The 20,859-nt window shown below is 42.0% G+C and overlaps 1 protein-coding gene and 1 pseudogene across 9 annotated transcripts in view; both read left to right on the top strand.

The window, feature by feature from the left end:
- SGMS1 (sphingomyelin synthase 1) overlaps positions 1-20,859 on the top strand; it is a 297,172-nt gene that overhangs the window by 115,666 nt on the left and 160,647 nt on the right. The gene's annotated exons all lie outside the window — the stretch shown is intronic.
- On the top strand, positions 850-1,636 carry LOC119234653 (DNA-directed RNA polymerase III subunit RPC8-like; annotated as a pseudogene).

Raw genomic sequence — 20,859 nt, 5'->3', positions numbered from 1 at the left:
CAGATCGGAGGAAAGGGTCATGCCAGTCATCAGTCTGAAGCTAGTGATGATTTACTCTGTCCCCCACTTCCTGGTGCAATTTCACGTGGCTGGTGTTAAATCAGTGGGGACACCTCTATAACTAAAGAATCTCTAGTGGTAGAATTTGGCTTACTATGGCAGGAGGTTAGAAAGAAATTTGGGGGCCCTAAGTGGACCTAAAGTAACACCACATGGGCAATTGCCAATTTGGTATATCATTTGGCCAGTCTTTGACCTAAGGAGAAAGCAAATAGTCCTTGGTGTAGTGCTTTTCTGTGCACCATTTGGTCCCTGTGGCCTACATTGGTCTTGATATATATTAAGGAAAGAATGAACAGAACAGTAACTTATCCTGAAATGTGAACTTCTCTGTCAGCAGTGGTTTGTACACAGCAGCCTGAGAATAGATAATTTTAATTGGTCAAGAGAAAAGGGCAAAAGAAAGTACATTGATCAAAGCCCTTCCCCCAGATGAAGTTTATAAAACTGAAAGGGGTAAGTTGCGCAACTGCCAGAGGTATTTGGGTGTGTGGTGCATGGCAAGAGCCAGTGGCAGGTGTGATGGGCTGCATAACAGGGATGTGCACCCCAACACTGGGCCTAGAGCTCCTTCTCCCTCCTTCTCCCACTTTGTAGTAGAAGAGTATGCCTCACATGAGGTACCCCAGGCCCTACTGTGCTACCCCATTGCTGGCCAGGGTCTATGGGGTGGGGCGGAGGAGTTGTCTCAGCTGTTGGGACAGAATGGAGGGGCCTCAGCATCCCCACCACCTTAGGCCCAGTGTGTGATTGACTCTCCCATTCCCAGAGCTCCTAGTATAGGGCAGGATGTTTGTCCTTTTGGAGGTGGTGGTGCCCTGTGGATCCCCACTGTACCTCCCCCGCTCCCCCCAGCCATGGCAGTTTGAGAGGAAGCTCAATGACTCCATTGCTGAGGAGCTGAACCAGTTTGGACAACCAGTAAGGTTGTCTACAGTGTGGGACTCTGCATCACTTTGTTTGCCATCACCAAGCTGGAGGATGCCTCGGTGTTCCTGAGGGATGGTGCAGCGTACCCCAAAGTTCATTTTCTCCATGTGGTCTTCCATCCCTTCCTGGATGAGATTCTGAGTAGCAAGATCAAAGACTGCAGACCAGAGTGAATACACATCTCTCTCAGGTTCTTAGATGATGTTCACATCGCCCCCCAGAGCCCCTGTGGCAGCCAGTCAGGTTTGAAGAGGTGGAACAGGTGTGGGTATAGGAGTACTCGGCGCAGGAAAGGGTGCAGTGCCTGTATTGGCAATGGTGTTGGATGAAAACTTTGTTGAGGCTGCTGCCTCCTAAGATGAGGAGCTACTAAGGAGGAGGCTCCATTCACAATTGTGGGATCCATTTGTGAACCTGACCTGGGCCTTCTCTTCTGGACTAGCACCTGGCCCTGGGTGGACCCTGGCCCAGCCCAGTCCAGCAGACCCATCCCAGCCCCGGGGAAGGAGGTGCATCTGTCTCTGAGGACAACCAGGACAATTGCTGCTACTGCAGAAGCTGAGAGGCGCTGAGAGCTGCAGGACACTGGGAGTGGGGCAGGAGTTGCCCCCAGCTCGTCCCTGCCCTGCCACCTTGGGCCTGCTCTTTCAGGAGCTCCTCCAGCCCCTTGGCTTTGTACCTCTCAGTCACAGTATGGATATTTAATAAACAATGCAGCATCAGATGGGAGGGAGCCAGCCTTTTCTCAAAAATAAAAAAATAACAACAAAACACATACAACCAAAAACCCAAAAAAGCCTTTTCAAAAATAAGTGTCTTGTGGAAAGATCTACATCCTGATTGTGCTGGTGATTATATGAGCCTATACATGTGATAAAATTTGATAGACTTGTAGGTAAACAACAACCAGACAAAATGTAAACATCAATTAAATCTGAACAAAGTCTGTAGCTTAATTAATAGTATTGTACCAATCTCAAGTCCTGCTTTTGATAATTGCATTGTGGTTATGTAAGATAAGGGAGGGGGATGCACAGGAACTCTACTATTTTTGCATATTCTCTGTGAGTCTAAAATTATTTCAAAATCAAAAGCTAAAAGAAAAACACAAAGAGATACCACTACATATCTATTGAAATGACTAAAGAAATAGACAAAATAAAAACAAATATTATCAAGTCCTGATGAAGAGGCAAAGCCTCTGTAAGTCTCTTGACACATTGCTGGTGGGAATGCTAAGTGGGGCAGACACTTTGGAAAATAGTTTGGTAATTTCTCACATGTTATACATGTATTCTGTTCTTACAAAAGCCTGTACGCCAATATTTCTAACAATTTTCTTCACAACTGCCAAAAACTGGAAAAAACTCTAATGTCCTTTGACAGGTAAATGCATGAATAAAGGGATATACCTTTCAACGGACCATTGTTCAGCAATAATAGAAGAAGAAACCCCCTTATTGGGAAGAAGCGCAAATGTGTTATGTTTTGTGAGAGACCAAACTCAAAAGAGTACATAGGGGCCTCCCCGGTGGTGCAGCGGGTTGAACTCAGTGCTGTGAAGCTGTCAGCAACCTCTGCAGTGCCGGTTTGATTCCTGGCCGGCCAGGGAGTTTCCCCCATGGGGAGGCAGACCTCTCCTGTCTTGCCCACTGCTCCCCTCAGCAGTACACTTTCATCCTTCTGCCTGTTCTGCTCCCTGCTCTATCTCTGGTGAATTCTCTCATCCTCCTGCGCCTCTGGCCTGTACCCAGTACTTGTATAAATAAATAAATCTTAAAAAAAAGGGTACATAGCAATATGACTCTAAAGGGTATATAGCGTGTGATCCCACTTATGCCACATCCTGGAAAAGGCCAGTGTAAGGTCAGAAAATAGATCAGTGGTTGCTAGGAGCCAGGGATGGAGAAGATTGATTTATACAGGCCAGAGGGAGCTTTTTTGGGGGTGAAGGAAATATCCTGTATCTTCATTGTGAAAATGATTATGTGACGATGTTTTGATGAAAACTCAGAGAAATTTAAGATGAAAACAACACCACCAACAAAAATAAGTGATTAACAATGTACTTTGACTTAGATACCCATGAAGAATTCGGTGTCTGCTACTTGTCTATGATTAGACAAGGGCTAGTTAAGTCTTTAGTTATGCAGGATACCCCACTCAGACCTGTCAGCTTAGCTGCCTCAGTACTTTTATCTCCAATTGAACAAAGAAAATAGCTATTACTATAGAAGTGGATGCTCTAATATTTGTTCAACAGAATGTTGCTGAGAACCTAAAACATACTTGATGCTCTAGCTTTAGCAGAGGCAGCCTGTAGTATGTGAACATTTATCAAATATCCTTCTTGTCTCCTGGCTCCTGTGCCACTAAGAATCATTAATAAAGAATGGTTTCTAATCTAATCCACAACTGTGATGCTTTCCTCCTCTGCTCCCATGACCCTAAATAGATTATAAAATAATCTGTTGGGAAAACCATCATGTTTGAGTTGGTGGGAGAAGAGACAGCTAATTTCAGTACTAGTAATAAGAAGCCATGAACCTTTTTTTCATGTGCCTATTGGCCACTTGTATGTTTTCTTTGGAAAAGATGTAACTTTTCCATTTGCAGCAATGTGGATGAAATTTGAGGGGATAATGCTAAATGAAATAAATCAGAAAGATGATTTCAGTGGTACGTGGAATATAAAGAAACAAAGAAAAGGAACAAAAAGACAAACACAAATGCTTAGGTTGACAACAGAGCGGTGCTATGGTAATGGCGTGGGAAGTGGGAGGAATGGATACAGAGGGTCGATGAGGTGGCGGTGGCGGGCAACTGGAACTTTGGTGGTGGACATAGTTTGGTATCAGACATTTGAAGAGGTATGAAGCTATACTCCCAAAGTACACACAGTTTTGCAAACCATTGTTACCCCAATAATAATTAGAAAAGGGAGGAAAGAAAGAACAAGCCACTGAAAAATGGAGGGAGCATTTACTTATGGTTTGCGATGTGCCGTTCACTGTGCTTAGAGGGATGGCTTCCTTTTTCTCATTTGATATTTCATTGTGATACTGAGAGAGATATTAACTGAATTTACTGATGAGGAAAATGAAGAATTTAGTTTGAGTAACTTGACTTAGGCCACAATTCTAGAATTGATCTCTCCTGTAACCTGCTACCTACATCAAAGACAATGGAGACCCCTTAAAGTTATATCCTCTATGTCTCAGACCTCAAGTGTAGTCAGCAAAGTGGTGAATCTTATAATACTCTTAGATTTTTGGGCGCCTTGAATATTCAGAATGCTCTTAAGTGCTATCTTACTTGATTTTTAGTTCAAAAATTACAGAATGTATAACTCCTTGGTCAGAATAGTATGTTGGGCTTTGAACCATCTGGCGATGGTGTGAGGCTCTTTAGGACTGCTTTTGCAAAAGAGCTTCCAACACCAAGCACACTTTACTGCTGGCTTGATCTGGCTTGGCAAGCCTGGTGCTAGCAGGTAAGTTGGTATTACTGTAACAGGATGTTGGCTGTTACCTGGCTAATGTGGGATGAGGGACAAAGTTAGCTTCCACAGTAAGACTTGTATGCAGGTGATAGGATTTACCATAGAGTTCATAAAAATCACGGGGCTGTTCAGGGTGCAGGGGTGAGTTCTGTGAGTCAGGCTGATTCCTGGGTTGCAGAAGTGATATATGTGTAGAATGGTGTCTATTGCTGCTTCAGAGTGAGTGGTATTTGATAAAGTAGTGTTTAGGGTCACCTGCCTGTTTAGGTCAACTCTGACTGGCCTAGTCCCAGGGTCACTGTGTTCCTGGGCTTTTGTTTCTCAGAAGCACTGCATGGGATGCAGAGACAAGAAGCTGCTTGTGTAAATTCCAACTACTGGCAGCTACAAGAAAGGAGAGCGATAAAATCCTTCTGTTTTGCTTTTGCTCAACTCTTAAAAAGATAATTTAGGATTTTGGGCCTCCCTGGTGGCGCAGTGGTTGAGCGCTGGGTTGCGAAGCTGCCCGCAGCCTTTGCAGCGCTGGTTCGATCCCCGGCTGCTCCCCAGCCACTGGAGGAGGGTCCCACATGGCGCGCAGACCTCTCCTGCCGCCCGCTGCTCCCCTCAGCAGTGTACTTCGGTCCTTCTGCTCTGCTCCCTGCTCTGGCTCTGGTGAATTCTCTCACCCTCCCGCGCTTCTGACTGTACCCAGTGCTTGTATAAATAAATAAAAATAAATCTTTAAAAAAAAAAGATAATTTAGGATTTTTATAACATTACAGTGTTCGTTGGAAAAATGTGGCTGACGGCATTTACCCTTAGTTTCAGGGCCTTCTTTGAGGAGAGATGTTATCTGTCAGTAGGTTTATCTGCCAGGGATGAAGCCATTGGCTAGACTTAGCCACCAGTTGGCTGTCTGGTGTTGTGCCAAGGACTTCCTCTCTCTAGGCCTATAGTCAGGGAGCTTGGGCTGGAGCAGCTGGGTGATTTGCACTCGGTACCAGCACTTTGGATACTGGTCTGATCCTAGAACTGTGAGTCCTGAATGACATGCTTCGCAGAGATTTTGGAGCCAACAAAGAGCTGCTTTTGACTCCTGGGTCGCAGCAACTACTAACTCTGTGAACTCAAGCAAGTGACTTTGCCTCCTGTACCTCCTTGATAGGATGGCATCCCTCCACTTCGGTCATGGTGTGGTTGCAAAGATTCAGTGCAGTTAAAAGAGGTTATATATGAATAAGCACTTCACAGAGTATCTGGTGCCTGGTAAGGGTGCAGCTGAATGGTGGCTGTTATTAGCATGCAGACGCCATGGTGTGAGAAAGTCTTGCAGCCCTTTTACTTACTGTCACAGAGTCAATAGCCCTCATTATCTTTAATGTATAACATAATTCTGGTAACTGTGGATCTGCCCTTTCCCCCAGGCTTTTTGTTCCTTCACATCACTTTAATTTGTTCTCAGAGTGTTTGTGACTGGCCTGTGTGTTCTCAGGCATCGGCAGCTCTGCTTTACTGGACCTCCCTTCTAGAACAGGATTCTGTGGCATCAAATGAAACTCAAAACAAACTTGATCTAAATGACTCAACTTAGGACCTTTCAGTTTGGGATTTAGTTATTTTAACATGGCCTTTTCATAGTACCTAACTTTTGTTATTAGAAAAGAAATTCATGAGGCAGTGCACTGAAAAAATGCAACTATATAGCTTCTCTGGCTCATCTTAGGGGAGAACACAGGGAAGTGTGAGCAGGAAGACACACTCTCTTCCCAAATATTTAGTGAAGTCTGCTGTTTCAAAGATACTGGAGAGTTGGAAATGAGTTCAACTAGTGTGGTTCTTGCTATCAGAGAGATCAGTTTATTACAACAGGGCTGACCTTGAATTTCAGAAAGAATGATCTGATTTTAGTTGTGCTAGTATTAGGAGGAGTGTGTAATAAGTGTGTAGTGTGGGATCTGTGTGTGATGGGAAGTCAGACAAGTTACCCTGTGTTAATGACTTTCAGCTAGACGTTTGAAGGGTGAGAAGGGAGTATTTGCAGAGAGATGGGGAAGGTGTCTCTTCAGACTGAAGGAACATGGGGGCTCAGGCCCTGGGGCAGAAAGGAGATGGGCTAGTTGGAGACTCCTAAAGAGGCCTAGAAGCTTGGAGACTGGTCAGCCCTGGGGACAGAAGGGATGAGGAGAAGTAGATAAAAATTGGACTGTGCCTGAGAGCCTGGACTTGGAGGATCAGAGTTTATTCTGAAGAGCAGTTGGGAAGAATTGGGATATTTAGAAGACTGTGATGTGATTATATATGTGTTTTTTTTTAAAGACCACTTTTTTTTTTCTTTAAAGATTTATTTATTTATTTATACAAGCACTGGGTACAGTCAGAAGCGCGGGAGGGTGAGAGAATTCACTAGAGCCAGAGCGGGGAACAGAACAGGCAGACCAATGAAATACACTGCTGAGGGGAGCAGCGGGCGCCACAGGAGAGGTCTGTCGCACCATGTGGGACCCTTGCCTGTGGCCGGGGATCGAACTGGTGTTGCAGAGGCTGCGAGCAGCTTCGCAGCCCAGCGCTCCACCACTGTGCACCAGGGGAGACCCTAAAAGACCACTCTTTAAAGGAGAGAGGCTTGTAGGGTATGAACATGGGTAGTTTGGTGGAGGCTGGCTAAAGGAAAAAATAACATGTATGTAGTTATAAACAGAATGTTGGTGGAAATATAGACATTACAGATAAATTTAGTTCAGTCTTAGAAGAAAATGAAGAACATGATATTGGAAACTGGAGGAGACAATCCTTGTTATGAAGTAGAGAGGCTTGAGCTAAGTTTTGTCCTGTTATTGTATAGAAAGCAGAGCAGGCAGAAGGACCGAAGTACACTGCTGCGGGGAGCAGCGGGCGGCAGGAGAGGTCTGCGTGGCATGTGGGACCCTCCTCCGGTGGCCGGGGAGCAGCCAGGGATCAACCGGCACTGCAGAGGCCGAGTGCAGCCTCGCAGCCCAGCGCTCAACCGCCGTGCCACCGGGGAGGCCGAAAGCAGAACTTATATTAAGCAGTGAATTTGAATAGTTAGCTGAAGAGATTTTTCAAATGAAATGTCGAAGGTGTGGTTGGTATTTTTTTTTTTTTTTTTGCTATTGTAAGGAGGATCAGTGAAGTATAGTAAAATGCCAAAGGAGAGAGATACATTGAGATTGATGGAATAATTACTGGGGAAAAAGAATATTAAAAAAAATGATATGAGAAATTTTCAAAAGATGTTAATATTAGAAGATTTTAACTGTTAAGAAAATGTGCTGTGATGGGCCTCCCCCGTGGCGCAGCGGTTGAGCGCTGGGTTGCGAAGCTGCCCGCGGCCTCTGCAGCGCTGGTTCGATCCCCGGCTGCTCCCCGGCCACCGGAGGAGGGTTCCACATGGCGCGCAGACCTCTCCTGCCGCCCGCTGCTCCCCTCAGCAGTGTCCTTCGGTCCTTCTGCCTGCTCTGCTCCCCACTCTGGCTCTGGTGAATTCTCTCACCCTCCCGCGCTTCTGACTGTACCCAGTGCTTGTACAAATAAATAAATAAATCGTTAAAAAAAGAAAAGAAAAAGAAAACGTGTTGTGGAGAGAAGATCAAGGCACAGTTGGGCTTTTTCCCCCCCCCCCCCCCCCCCCCGCTGAAGACATAATGTGTGTCCTGTGTGTCCATTCAGTTATATAAGAGAGTCAGGGTGGGGTCTCCCTGATGGCGCAAGGGGGTAAGACTCAACCTATGAATCTATAAGCAGCCTTGGCCAGGGAGCTACCCACATGGCGCAGCAGACCTTTCCTGACTCGCCTGCTGCTCCCCTCAGCAGTGTATTTCGGTCAGTCTGCCTGTTCTGCTACCCACTCTGTCTCTGGTGAGTCCTCTCATCCCCCACATCTCTGGCCTGAACCCCAGTTCTTGTATGCATAAATAAATAGCTCTTTAAAAAAAAAAAAGAGAGTCGGGGTAAAGACCAGATTACTGAGGAAATAGTTATGCCAGACTCTCTTGTCTCACGGTATGGGTTCCTTGGACAAACATGGGGACCCACTAGATTTTTGGCAATGTCACATCAGCAGAAACACTGCCAATTTGGGTTGAAAGGTACAGAGAGGACCAAATGAAGAAAGACTGCTAGACTTTTGGAATTCTGCCTCATAGGAAATGAGCAGATAGCACCACTAGTTGCAAATATGTTCTTTTCTTCAAGAAAAAGAAGGGAAGCTCTGAGAGCAGAGGCTTAGGCCCAGGGAATGGAGCTGTGGGTGCATTGAACAGATCATTAAGCAAGAGAGCATATTTGCCATGTTGTGAAACCTAATGGGTTTGTCCCTTAAAAATGAATGAATGAATGAATGAATAACTAAAAATAAAAGAGCACTCTGGCTTCTTAGAGGAGAATGGGTTTGGGGGCAGGCTGGACTGTAAAGAATATGAGGAGGTAGCTTTCTGGGCTTCTGTGGGCATCAGGTTTTTGTCTGTAAGGCCGTGTGTTGCTTAAGTGAGGAATGGAGATGATTATTTAAGAGGTATAGGCTGTGGAACCCCCTGATTGACTGGATTGGGAGAAGTCATGTGAAGGAGAGGAAAGGTCCCCACTCAGTTGCAGCCCTAAGCAGCTGGGAGGAGGTGGTACCATGGGGCAGCTAGAAAATTTGGGGGGATTATACTTTGGGTGGCGATGGAGTAGTGTCTGCTGGATACTCTCCTTCCACTTTGGGGATGTGCTCTCCATAGATTTCATGTGGCTTGCTCCCCATCTCCCTCAGCTCTCTGCTCAGATGAACCCTTATTAGGAGAGCTTCCATGACCACAGCTGTCGAGTCTTTATTTAGGCAGGATGAGTAGAAAAGTTTGATTTTTTTTTTTGTCTTCAATTTTTAAATTCAATGTTAGACATGATAAAAGAGAGCAACTACAAAATGTTTGAATATCACATTTTTTCCTATTTTTTAATTCTATATTTTACATCATTCTACATTTTTGTACAATGTGTGCTTTCTCCTCTCAGGTGTAGTCCCTGTGAAATTCCTGCCACCAGTTCATCCATGTCCCCTCACCATAGTCCCTTGTGCTCTTCCCTCCCTGCTTTTATCCTTCTCCCTTCTCCTCTCTTGCAGAATGTGTCTGATTGATAGTTACCTATTGATTTTGATTTTTAATTTATTATAATTACTCCCCCTCCCATTCCTTATCTGTTTCCTCTATATTCCTCCTATAATTGAAACCATCCAATATTTTTCTTTTTCTTTCTGACTTGTTTCACTGAGCATGATCCCTTTCAACTCCATCCATGTTGCTGTGAATGGCATGAGTTTATCTTTTTTTGATTGCTGAGTAATATTCCATTGTGTATATATATCACATCTTTTTTGTTTGTTTTTTCAAATGGCTATAAACATCTACCCCTCCATCTCATATATTTTCAGTTTTGGGCTAAATTATCACACATTGCAGTTGCACTAAGCTAATTGTTTCTCTAGGAGAAGGCCATTATTTTTGATTGTATCTTACATACCTTTTGGGGAAAAAGTGTAGAAGCTAAAAGCAAAACTTCTTAAAGGAGAAATCTGAGTGAGCACTGGATAAGAACTTTTCTTAGAGATTTTGCTGGGTCTCTAGATAGCCAACATGGACTATGTAATTAGGACTAGTAATAAAATAAAAGGACTGGTAATTCAGAAATATTTTACTGGGTCCTTTTGGCTTTTGGAAATGACTTATCATCACTTCTGAAAAATGAATAGCATCTGTGCTTGTGAAAAGAGGAGGCTGTGTGTATGAAGGTTATGAGTAGAGCTTTGGAATTTCCCCTGTGACTTACTAGCTGCATGATTTAACATGTTATTTAACCTTTCTTTAAAATTGCTATTTGTATCATTATTTGAGGGGTCAGGAGAAGACAAATTTTCCTTATTGTTACCACTTACAAGCTGACATTATCTATGCTATTATTACATAGGATTTAAAGGTAGAATTGTCTTAAGGAGAAGTTGTTGTTATGGAGTATAACTGGTGCAGTTCAATGTTCCCCAACTTGTCTGAGCATAAGAATCTCTGTGGGGTGCCTGGTCAACTTACAGACTTGCTGAATCAGATCTCCAGAGGAGGTGCCTGGGAATCTTGCTAGGCAGGCAGGGTGGTGACATACCCTGAATTTAGAGTGCCTATCCTTGGTTTCAAGCTTTCTGCTCAGTAGATTCCAGATATGTGTTTCTACTTGTGAGAGTGTGTCCTACTTTTTAGGTAGGAATTAGTCACTTATCTATATGGTCATCTTAATTCAGAACCTTCTCTTTAATCAAAACAGCCATGCTTCTGGGTTCCCATGTGAGGATGGACAGCCACAAAATAGCATAGAGTTGGAGTGAGTTACTCACTCAACTTCCTTGACCTCCTTTCTTTCTATTTACAGAGCCCATATGATCCTCATAACCTGGTCTGTTAAATATGTGCAGCGACATGGTCAGCATATCCTGACAGCTTCCCTCCCGAGTCTCCCAAGGCTTAGTCACTCTTGCTGTCAGTGTCGGTGACCATGGAAGCAGCGCCTGCACATGGGGTGACCCCACGGCCCAAGGGGGACCACGCCTGCAGGACTGTTCTTTCCTCCTCTGAGGCTGGGAACAGGAAGAATGTTTTACTTGACTGTGCTCAGGACAGTGTGTTCTTAATCAGATGTGCTGGAGAAACAGCATTTATTGTTTTTACACAAACCTGCAGGTTCCGTTTCCCTCTCTGGCCCAGGGTGTAACTAATCATTTCCTTTATCAGTGACAAAGAAAGGTGAACATCTAAAACCTTTCCTTGGGGGATTTTCTGCCAACATGACAAATGGAGTTCACCCCCTTTGGAGGAATCCAGGATTCTCATTTCTAGTAAGGTGGAGCTGGGTTAGTTGTTCTCTCACACGAGTCTATCAAGAGTTAAAGGATTTCCTTTAGCAGCCATTTCATATTGATGATGGTTTTGTGTTGATATTTTACTTCACTTTTTTTTTCAGGTTGGGCTTTCTTTCTGAAGTTAATTTGTGCTGAGAATCATATTAGGTGATAAGTTCATTTTCTGACCTGTGACTAGTCGATCCCACATTTTGGAGCTTCTGTTAAAATGGAAAAGTTGATGTATATATGTAACTTGGCATATTTTAACTCCATTAGAAAAAGCCTGTGAGGTTTTGAGGGCGTCTACCTGAATACATTTAAAATTAAGGACATAGCCATTGAAAAGGGAGGTATTTCTCCCTTTTCCTGCCCTAGTATTCTCCTAACCAAGTTTGGTATCTGCACAGTATTAAGTAGCAGAATCCTAAAGCTGTAGTGAATTTAAAATAACTCATTAGGAAAATGTTGTGAAATATTGGCAGATATTTGCTGTTCTCTGGGCATACCTGAAGGACTAAGTTTCCAGCTAGAAGAGGCAGAGGTGGAGTAGGTGTACAGGTGAAGTTGCTTTCTCTTGTGGAGTTGACAGATGGAAAGAAGCAGCCCTCAGTGGGGACTCTCCCTTACTCCCTGGGAGCCCAGTCAGGGGATTAGCATAGACCTGCAGCTTTCTTTCCAGATAGTTCTTCCTGTTCTGACTCTCTCTTTTCTCATTTGTAAATCATCTTTTTGTGGGGAGAGACTGGAGATAGGGATTCAGGAGCTGTATATTTACAGATTATAGAGGTGATTTCTGAGGTAAGTGATTCTGATCAGCAGTAGCTGCAGGGTCTGGAGGCCCCTGGGGGAGGAGAGTTGGTAGAATAGCCCGGGGCGGGGCGTTAGGCCCTGTTGACCAGAGGAGGTAAGGCCCATGCCAGGCCTTTCTTAGGGACGAAAGTAAAGATAGTCTCTCTCCAGAAAGTAAGCCTTCTGCTTAAGGAAACTAAACAAAAAACAAAACAAAACAAAAAAAAAAACCCTAGCTAAACTCAGTTCCTCCCTATCTCTAGTAAACATTCATATGTTCTACAAAATAGACAATGAAACAAGAAGTATGATTAATTTTTTTAAAAAATAGCCATACTGAAAGTTATATGGTTTATGTAATATCTAATTATCTAAAAAAATGGGTCCTAAAGTTTATATTTTTTTGGTTAGGGTTTTAATGATGCCATGTTTTTTAACATCTCACCACATTGTCTAACTACTTCAGAAGTGTGGTCATTAGCTTACCCTGTTTTTTTGTGTTTGTTTTTTTTTTTTTGGAAACTTTATGACATCAAACACTTGACAAAGTATCTTATAAGGATGTATTTAGAAATGACTTGACTTGTTGAATTGGATTGAAGTGTGACTCAGTTTATGTAGGTAGAATTCTGTACTGCCTGCTTTTGGGTATTCACATATTCATGATGTTTATTTACAAGCTGTTTAAATTCAGGAAATGTCTAGTAATTTTTCTTTGTGTATGAATCATGGGATTATGTCTGCAAATTATTTTCCTTAATTAATCCTGAGATGAGGGGAAAAAAATCAAACATGTTTCATTAAGTGCTTTGCATAGGGTAATTATAAAATGTAACAAAGTACCTTTGTACATAATACAGAATTTTATATACCATTATGTATAAAACAGATAATTATCAATACCTGCTATTTACTTTGCAGGTAATTTGGAACCCTGTTTTTATTTGTGTTAGAGTGACAGCCTTTACAGATTGGATTTCTTCCCTTTTCCAGTTCTCGGCATTGAGGGTGTGTCCGGGGGAGGTGTTTGGATGGACAAGGGAGGGGAGTTCTCTCGAGTAAAGGGCCAGGAGTGGAGAACCACAGCAGAGCGTACATTTGAGGGAAGCATAGGTGTTCCTGCCAAAGTGTAAATTGAAAAAGAGGGTGACAGGAGATGAATGCAGCAAGGTTGGGACTGGGATATACCCCAAAGATCCTGGTTCTCTGTACAAAGTTTTGACTCTTTGGGTTTTAAGCAAGAAGCATTAAGATGCAGTTTCTCCTTTAGGAAGAGCTCTTCTGCACTGTTCCGGTAGTGAACTGATGGCCACAATAGCAGTTGCAGATAAAATTACTCCCTGTCAGTTCCTCTGTGTGCCTGTCTCTGTTTTATTTCCTAGGACACACTTGTCACCAGGGCACTTGTTACGTATATGCTTTACTTGCTTATTGTTTGTCTTTCCTAAATAGAATGTAAACTCCTTGAGGGCAGGGATATATCTGTTTCCCTACCTTGGTATCTCTGGTGTCACCATCACTCCTGGCAAGTAACAGGAGCTCAGCAAATATTTATTAACCAATAAATCAAATGCATAAGCCAGTTTCTGATATCAAGGTGTAGCATTGTTTGCCTCACAAATTTAATAATTAAAAGAAAAAAAAGGCATCAATTTAGCGTGGGAATTGAACAACACTTGAAACAAGGGATCAAAAATCAGCATCACCAGCCAGGGATAGTGGGTATCACCTGCCTCTGGTGTGGTAGCCAGGCGGCATTGGAATGTAATCTTGAGTAAACAAGGGAAACATAAAATGGAGGGTATTCTCTAAAATAATTGGCATATATTCTTCAGAAATATCAAAGGCTTGGGGTACAAAAACTGAAGGTCTGACAAAAACTAAACATTTAAAGACTGGAGAGACATAAACGTTAAATGCATTTTTTTGATCCTGATTGAGGGAGGGAGCTGCTGTAGAAGCCATTAAGACAATTTATAAAATTAAATTATGCAAAGGGCGTGGGGGAAAGAGGTTATGAGAGTGCTTGCACCTAATGGAGCCCTCTGGATGGTTTCAGGATTCACATGATACTTCGCATGGTGGTTTGAGCTGGTCCTCAGGACCCAGAGTGGCAGTTGCAAGGCTTTCTGGGCAATAGCCGCCTTAGAATAGGATTTGAGAAACCTGGCTTCTAGTCCAGGTGCTGCTACCAAAGCTGTGTGGCCATGGTTTCTTTCAGCAGTGGGAGTTCTGAGCTTCACAGACTGGTTACATAATCCAACTGGCAGACCTGTTTCTAGTGCTGTGAAGGTTAGTCAGGGGCCATAGGGACTCTTAAGGATTTACTGTGTTTATCTCTGGGCGTGGGATGCAGATTTCAAACACCAGTGAAGGGGGAAACATAAAGACAGTGTTTGACAAAGTACCCTATTTATTAGTGCTAATATTTTTTTCTTAACGATTCTTTCTTGGTGGTCAAATTGCAGTAAAAAAAGAGAGAGGTAGAGGTTGAGAAGGATTAGGTATACTCAAAAGCTAGTTTTGGGGAGAATATGCAAGTGATCTGTCTTTCAGAGTGGTGGGCGAAGTTAATTTCAGCATTTTATTTTGCAGCACATGTTTTGTCAGCAGAGCCTTTCAGCTCACTTCCTCTGTCTCACCCCAGTGATCGCTGAGACCCTGTGATGACAGATACTCATAATGTTACCATGAGCTTCTAGGGTCAGTTAGAGTTCATTGAAAAATTACCTGAGATCTTAAAGGACCTAAGAACAATATAAAAATTGCATAAATATGTGTTAATTATTGAATTAGAAGATTTAAAAATTATACACCCATGTACCTTTATTGATTTATTGACCAAGGAGCTTGTCATCTTTAACATAACAATGGTTGAAACAGAGTTTCTTACACAAACCTGAACTAATAAACAAATGCCGTTATCTGGGCACCCTTATGTTTCAACCACTTATTTATATGGGTGGGAGAGGAAGGTTAATATGAGCTTAAGTTAGTAAGATGGAGAAATGAAAACTCCAGAAACCTGAAGTCAGTAGCCATTATAATGAGGGCCTGCGAGTTTTTATTTTATGTGACTATTTCTCAGTGGGGTATATAAATAATATATCAAAAATTTAAGGAGTAATTTACAATGCATTGTAATTTTAATGACACCGAAATCAGAAGCTCTACATAGAGATTAAAAGTGTTAATAAATGTAAAGTGCTTAGACAAATGCTGGGTACACACACACTTGTCCCCTCCTACACACACATACGGGACCTTGAAGTGTTTTAATGATGAATTAACAGTTTTGATTCAACTTTTATTTAAAATCCATTCCCATTTATTTGATTTGCTTAAATGTGAAGAATGCAATTATCTTCTTTTACAACTGCTTCTGGTCTCTAAGATTTTGCTCTAATTCATTAGTATATCCATAGAAACAGACTAACTACCCAACAGTAGTTAGATTGTAGGGATTTGGGTTAAGTGATTTCTAAGTTTTCCCCTCAGTTTCTTGAATTTAAATGAGAAACCAGATAAAGATACAGAATAAAAGATACCTAGACAGGCTTCACTAGTTCAGACATGTTTTAAATACAGTATGTGAATTTAGCCAAAGCCATGTATTTGCAAGAGTTGTCATTAACTGTTTAATCAGTAGAGAGAACAGAGGAAAACAGCTTTGTCTCACAATGTACTCTGCCTTTTTATTATAAGTAGGTGTAATGTCAGGAACTGGACACAGTGCAGGTTTTCTGATCCCATGCAGACCGGGTAAAGGAGGAGTCAGAGTCCTCAGTAGTTTTGCAGGTTTTTTATTTGGGGTTCACCAGGCATATGGCAGGCAGGGGTGCAGGCCTGCCAGCCTCCCAGCCCCCAGCAAGTCTTCACTCTATCTGGGCTCTCTAGTGTTCGTTCTGCTGCTTCTCGGCTTCTCTTTTGGCTTCTGCTTCTGCTTCTGCTTCTACTGCTGCTACTGGTGCTGCTGGCGTCCCCGTGACGCTGCCCTTAAAAAAGCACAGTCTTAACTCAGCTGAATCCCATCTACCTATGCCCACACCCTATTCCAGGTGCCCGCCATCAGGCATGCATTCAGGACAAGGATCCATCATCTATCCTGATGGCGGAAGGGCAGAAAAGCCTGATACTTTCTTAACCCTACAGTAGGTTAGGTGTAATTTCAGATATGTGACAAGTTCTTCACCATTTTTTCAAACTATTATGCTCTGTTGCCCCTGCTTAGGTCCTAACATCCTGCCTCGTCAGGAGGAGAATATTTATATGTTTATATTTAAGAAAATGCTGTCTTGGCTGTATTGATTTGATGTTTGAGGAGTATATGTATAGATTTTCTACAACAGGATTATCTGAATAAATGAGGAAAGGATATGCATATATAAAATGCTACATGTAAGATCTTTTTTGTGACTTAAACCATTTAGTAGTATTCTGGAAATAATGAGATCTTGCTTATCATCATCTGTTATTATTTTAGCATTTATTAGGTGCCACGCATATGCTAAGTGCTGTATGCATTTTAAAATTGAACACTTCTGTTAGCTTTAAAAAAATGGATATCCACAGCTCCATTTTACAAATGAGGAAGTGGAGATTTAGAGAAGGTACTTAATCTACCTCAGAAATGGGGGTTTTAGATTTAAATATAGTTTGGCTTTGTGTCCAAAGTTGTTGTTTTCAAATCTCATCTGCCTTATTAAAATATCTCTCAGAAGGAGAATACTTAGTATACTTACGAGAATCAAGTTTGCTAACATTCTTAATCGACTGCATAGGTGAGACTTAAGTTTAATTCTTTGAACCAGCTTTAAAATTTAAAAATGAAAGGATCACCATTAGGGTGGCTGTGGAGAAATGGGAACCCTGTGCATTGGTAGGAATATAAACTGGTGTAACCACTGTGGAAAACAATTTGATGGTTCTTCAAAAATTAAAAATAGAACTACCATATGGCCTAGAAATCCCAGTTCTGGATTATATACCCCCAAATTAAAAGCAGGGTTTTGAAGAGAGATTTGTATACTCATGTTCATAGCTGCATTTTTCACAATAACCAAGAGAAGAAGTACCCTGAATTTCCACTGGTAGATAAATGGTTAAACAAAATGTGGTATGGTATACACAATTTAATATTATTCAGTCTTAGAAAGGAAGGCAGTTCTGACACATGGCACAACATGGATGAACTTGAAGACATTGTGCTAAGTGAAAGAAGCCAGTCATCAAAGGACAAATAGTGTATTATTACACTTATATGAGACTCCAGGGGTAGCCAAGTTATAGACAGAAAGTAGAATGGTAGCTCAGGGGCTAGTGGGAAGGCCAGTGAAGAGTTACTGTTGAATAGATACAGAGTTTCATGAAAAAAATGCTGGAGAGAGTGGCTACAGTTGTGCCTTAGTGGGAGTAGTTTAATGTCATTAACTACTTAAAAGTAGTTAGATGATAAATTGTATGTTATGTGTGCCACAAATAAAAATAATAATGAAAAAAATTATTGAAGTGATTGACTGAACTCATACCCCTGAAGGAGAGAAGGGATTTTTATCCCAGCCACATATTTCTCATGTTAAATTATTCCAGCCTACCTAAACAACTTTCCAAACAGCATGGAAAAGTAAAGGTGATAGGAAATCATTGGGATCTTGTATTTTATTTCCCTATTCTTGACTTGCTTGAAGTCTGTCTTCAGTCTCTTCATCTTGTTCAATGCAAAAGTGAGTGGGCTTTTCTTAGAAATTGAATTCCCTGGAGGGTGAAACGAGCACACTCTCACTCTGAGTGTTTTGGCAACTTCTTTCTTAACCTGAGAGGAAAAGTGAAGTGCAGAAATAACTAGGGGCTTATACTCAGGTGCATAAAGATGTTTCCAAAGTGAAACCTATGGGTGAGAACCATGCTTTTCAGTTCAGCCCAGTGTTAGATGGTAGACGGATGAATCATCTGGTCTCAAATGGACAGTTGAAGGATGTGGAATCTAATGCTCAGTTACCTATTGGTTCATCTTAAAGGATGACATAGTCCATTTGATCTGGTACAGAAAAGTGAAATGAAGCTGGTTGAACCACCTTTCAGCTTTAATGTGATTGTGGGTTGTATGGATTGTAGTGCTTGAAGAGATGGATTCTGACTTTTCCTGTTGGTGACTAGCTATTTGAGTTGCCACTGTACAGGTGCTAACAGAGTAGGCGTGAGTGGACCTCACACTCCAGTGCAGAACAGTTCTTATTCCTATTTGTAAGAGTGAAAAAAATACAACAGAGTTTTGGGAACATATGGTAATGACCTTTATCCTATTTTCTTCTGGGACAGTTGTGGGTGGAGGCAGTGTTCCTCTCTGGTTAATGATGTACTGTAGTAAGTGCAACCTGGAGAAGTTTACATTGAGGCTTCTGGTTTCATCCTGATGGTGGTAGGGAACTGTTGGGGAGTGAAGGGTGGAGGTAACCAGGAGGATCTCACCCCTCCCCATTTTTAAGGCCATTTTTAGTATTGACTAGACATTAGTGTAGAATCAGGGAGACCAGATAGGAGACTGCTACAGGATTGTGCCTAAAGGTGATGGTTATGACACTTGCTGACACATGGAGGACTGCCTGTTTGCCAGACACTTCACTTACTTTATCCCGTGGCATCTGTCTAAACTCTAGGGAAGTAGCATTATTATTTTTCAGATGAAGAAATCTAGGAGCAAAGAGGCTAAGCAATTTTCTTAAGATCACATACTTCTACTGAAAGTAGAAGCAAGCCTAGATGCTGGTAAGGAGAAGTTTTTATTCTCCTTAAGCCTTGTGATCACTGGGGATATGGTATACAAAAGTCCATGGGTGGTTGACTGCCTTTAAACTGGGGACCAGGACCCATGCAGCAGCTCTGGCCACAATTGTTCCTTTTTGAGATTTATGACAACTGTTGTCCAGGATCAACTGGGCTGGCCTGAGTTTTGCTGAGAATGGACCAGTTGGAGGCATCTGCTCGGGCCGTGTGCTCCCAGGCACCTGGTATCATTTGCTTATCTGGATGGTGAGCATAGTGGCAGTGATGGGCATGGTGTGGCAGACATGACAGAGTCCATGGAGTGGTTCTCTTTTGTAAGTAAGCATTGCTCTGATATTTGTTGATATGAGCAGGTTCCAGCAGTCCTCTTGGCATTTGGCCAGGGATGAAGAAGAGTCTCCAACCAGCAGAGAATTTTCTGTGATGTTTGCTTTATGCAGGGCAGAGTGCCTGGCACCCAGCCTGCTTGACACTAAAAGCAGCAAGGCATTTAGTGCCATTAAAAAATTATTTATTTTGGGCCTCCCCAGTGGCGCAGCAGTTGAGAGCTGGGCTGCGAGGCTTCCTGCAGCCTCTGCAGTGCTGGTTTGATCCCCCCCACATGGCGCGCAGACCTCTCCTGCCGCCCACCTGCTGCTCCCTTCAGCAGTGTGCTTCGTCGGTCTGCCTGCTCTGCTCTCCCCTCTGACTCTGGTGAATTCTCTTACCCTCCCGTGCTTCTGACTGTACCCAGTGCTTGTATGAATAAATAAATAAATCTACTAAAATTTAGGAAAGGTGCTTAGCAGTTTTGTAGAAAAGCAAGGAACTGTAATTGTAGTCTTCATTAAAAAAAATCCACCTGCTTTGGTCATGAATATTTAATACTTTGCATTCAGTATTAAAGGAAAATTGACAGGTAGGGAGCTTCTGCTCTCTTACTTCAAAAGAGTCAAGTTGTTTCTTTTTTAATCAAAAAATGAAGTACATACACATGATTTAAAAAAAAAATTCCAAAACAACATAGAAGGACATGGAAAGCAAAAAGCCTCCCTTTCATTCCATGCCTCCTTTGCTTCTCCTAGATAGTTTGTTTTCTTGTGTATTCTTCCATATATAGAACTTCCATAAGTTCTAGAAAATTTAACATATTTTGTGTACAGTGTGCACACTATTCCATGTTTTGCTCTTTTTATTGTATGATACTTCTTAGAGATGATTACATATCGGCACGTATAAATCTGTGCCCTTTTTTGGTAATACCTATATAGTTCCAATGTATGAATGACTGGAATTTACTTAATCAGCCCCTATTAAGACCTTAATACATTTATAGAAAATATTGAGAACTATCTCCTTCATTATTTCACACTTGTCTATCTGTAGGATACACTTCTCTGTTGAAGTCTGTGTACACTTAAAATCCTGGAAGTCTTATTCCTGAGCACTGTAAAGCCAGAATTTGAATATCTGTTGTGTAATAACCAGTCCTCCTTTAAAATTTAGCTTGATTAACATAGTTTTCTTTTTGCCAGCAGTTGTGAAAAGGAGCTGTTTACATTACATCCATGAAAGCATTTTCTCTTAAGAGTAAGGTCGTTCAACCAAGTGTTGTTTCAGGCAGGTAAAATTTAATCATTAATTAAACCCCTCCTTTGCACGATAGGACACAATCTTGATTCTGACCGCCATTAAAACCTTGAATGGCAACCTCACTGTATCAGATATCCCTTGCCCTGGACGAACAACTTCATGTTATTTGAATATAGGGAGCATGTTGAGTGTTGGTGAAAAGTCTTTCACATCTGAAGAAGCTCTGCTTTTTTTGTAGTCAAAGTACTGTGTGCTGCTCAATTTGTAATGTGCATTTCTCTGACACCAGTTCATGAAACGTTTTCCTACCAACTCCATCCGTATTAACCTATTTGGTAATGGGAATGGAATGCTT

Source organism: Talpa occidentalis, unplaced genomic scaffold, assembly GCF_014898055.3.
Source record: "Talpa occidentalis isolate TD23 unplaced genomic scaffold, MPIMG_talOcc4v2.1 talOcc4.8, whole genome shotgun sequence".
Lineage (NCBI taxonomy): Eukaryota > Metazoa > Chordata > Mammalia > Eulipotyphla > Talpidae > Talpa > Talpa occidentalis.
This window is presented reverse-complemented; position numbering and strand designations above follow the sequence as displayed.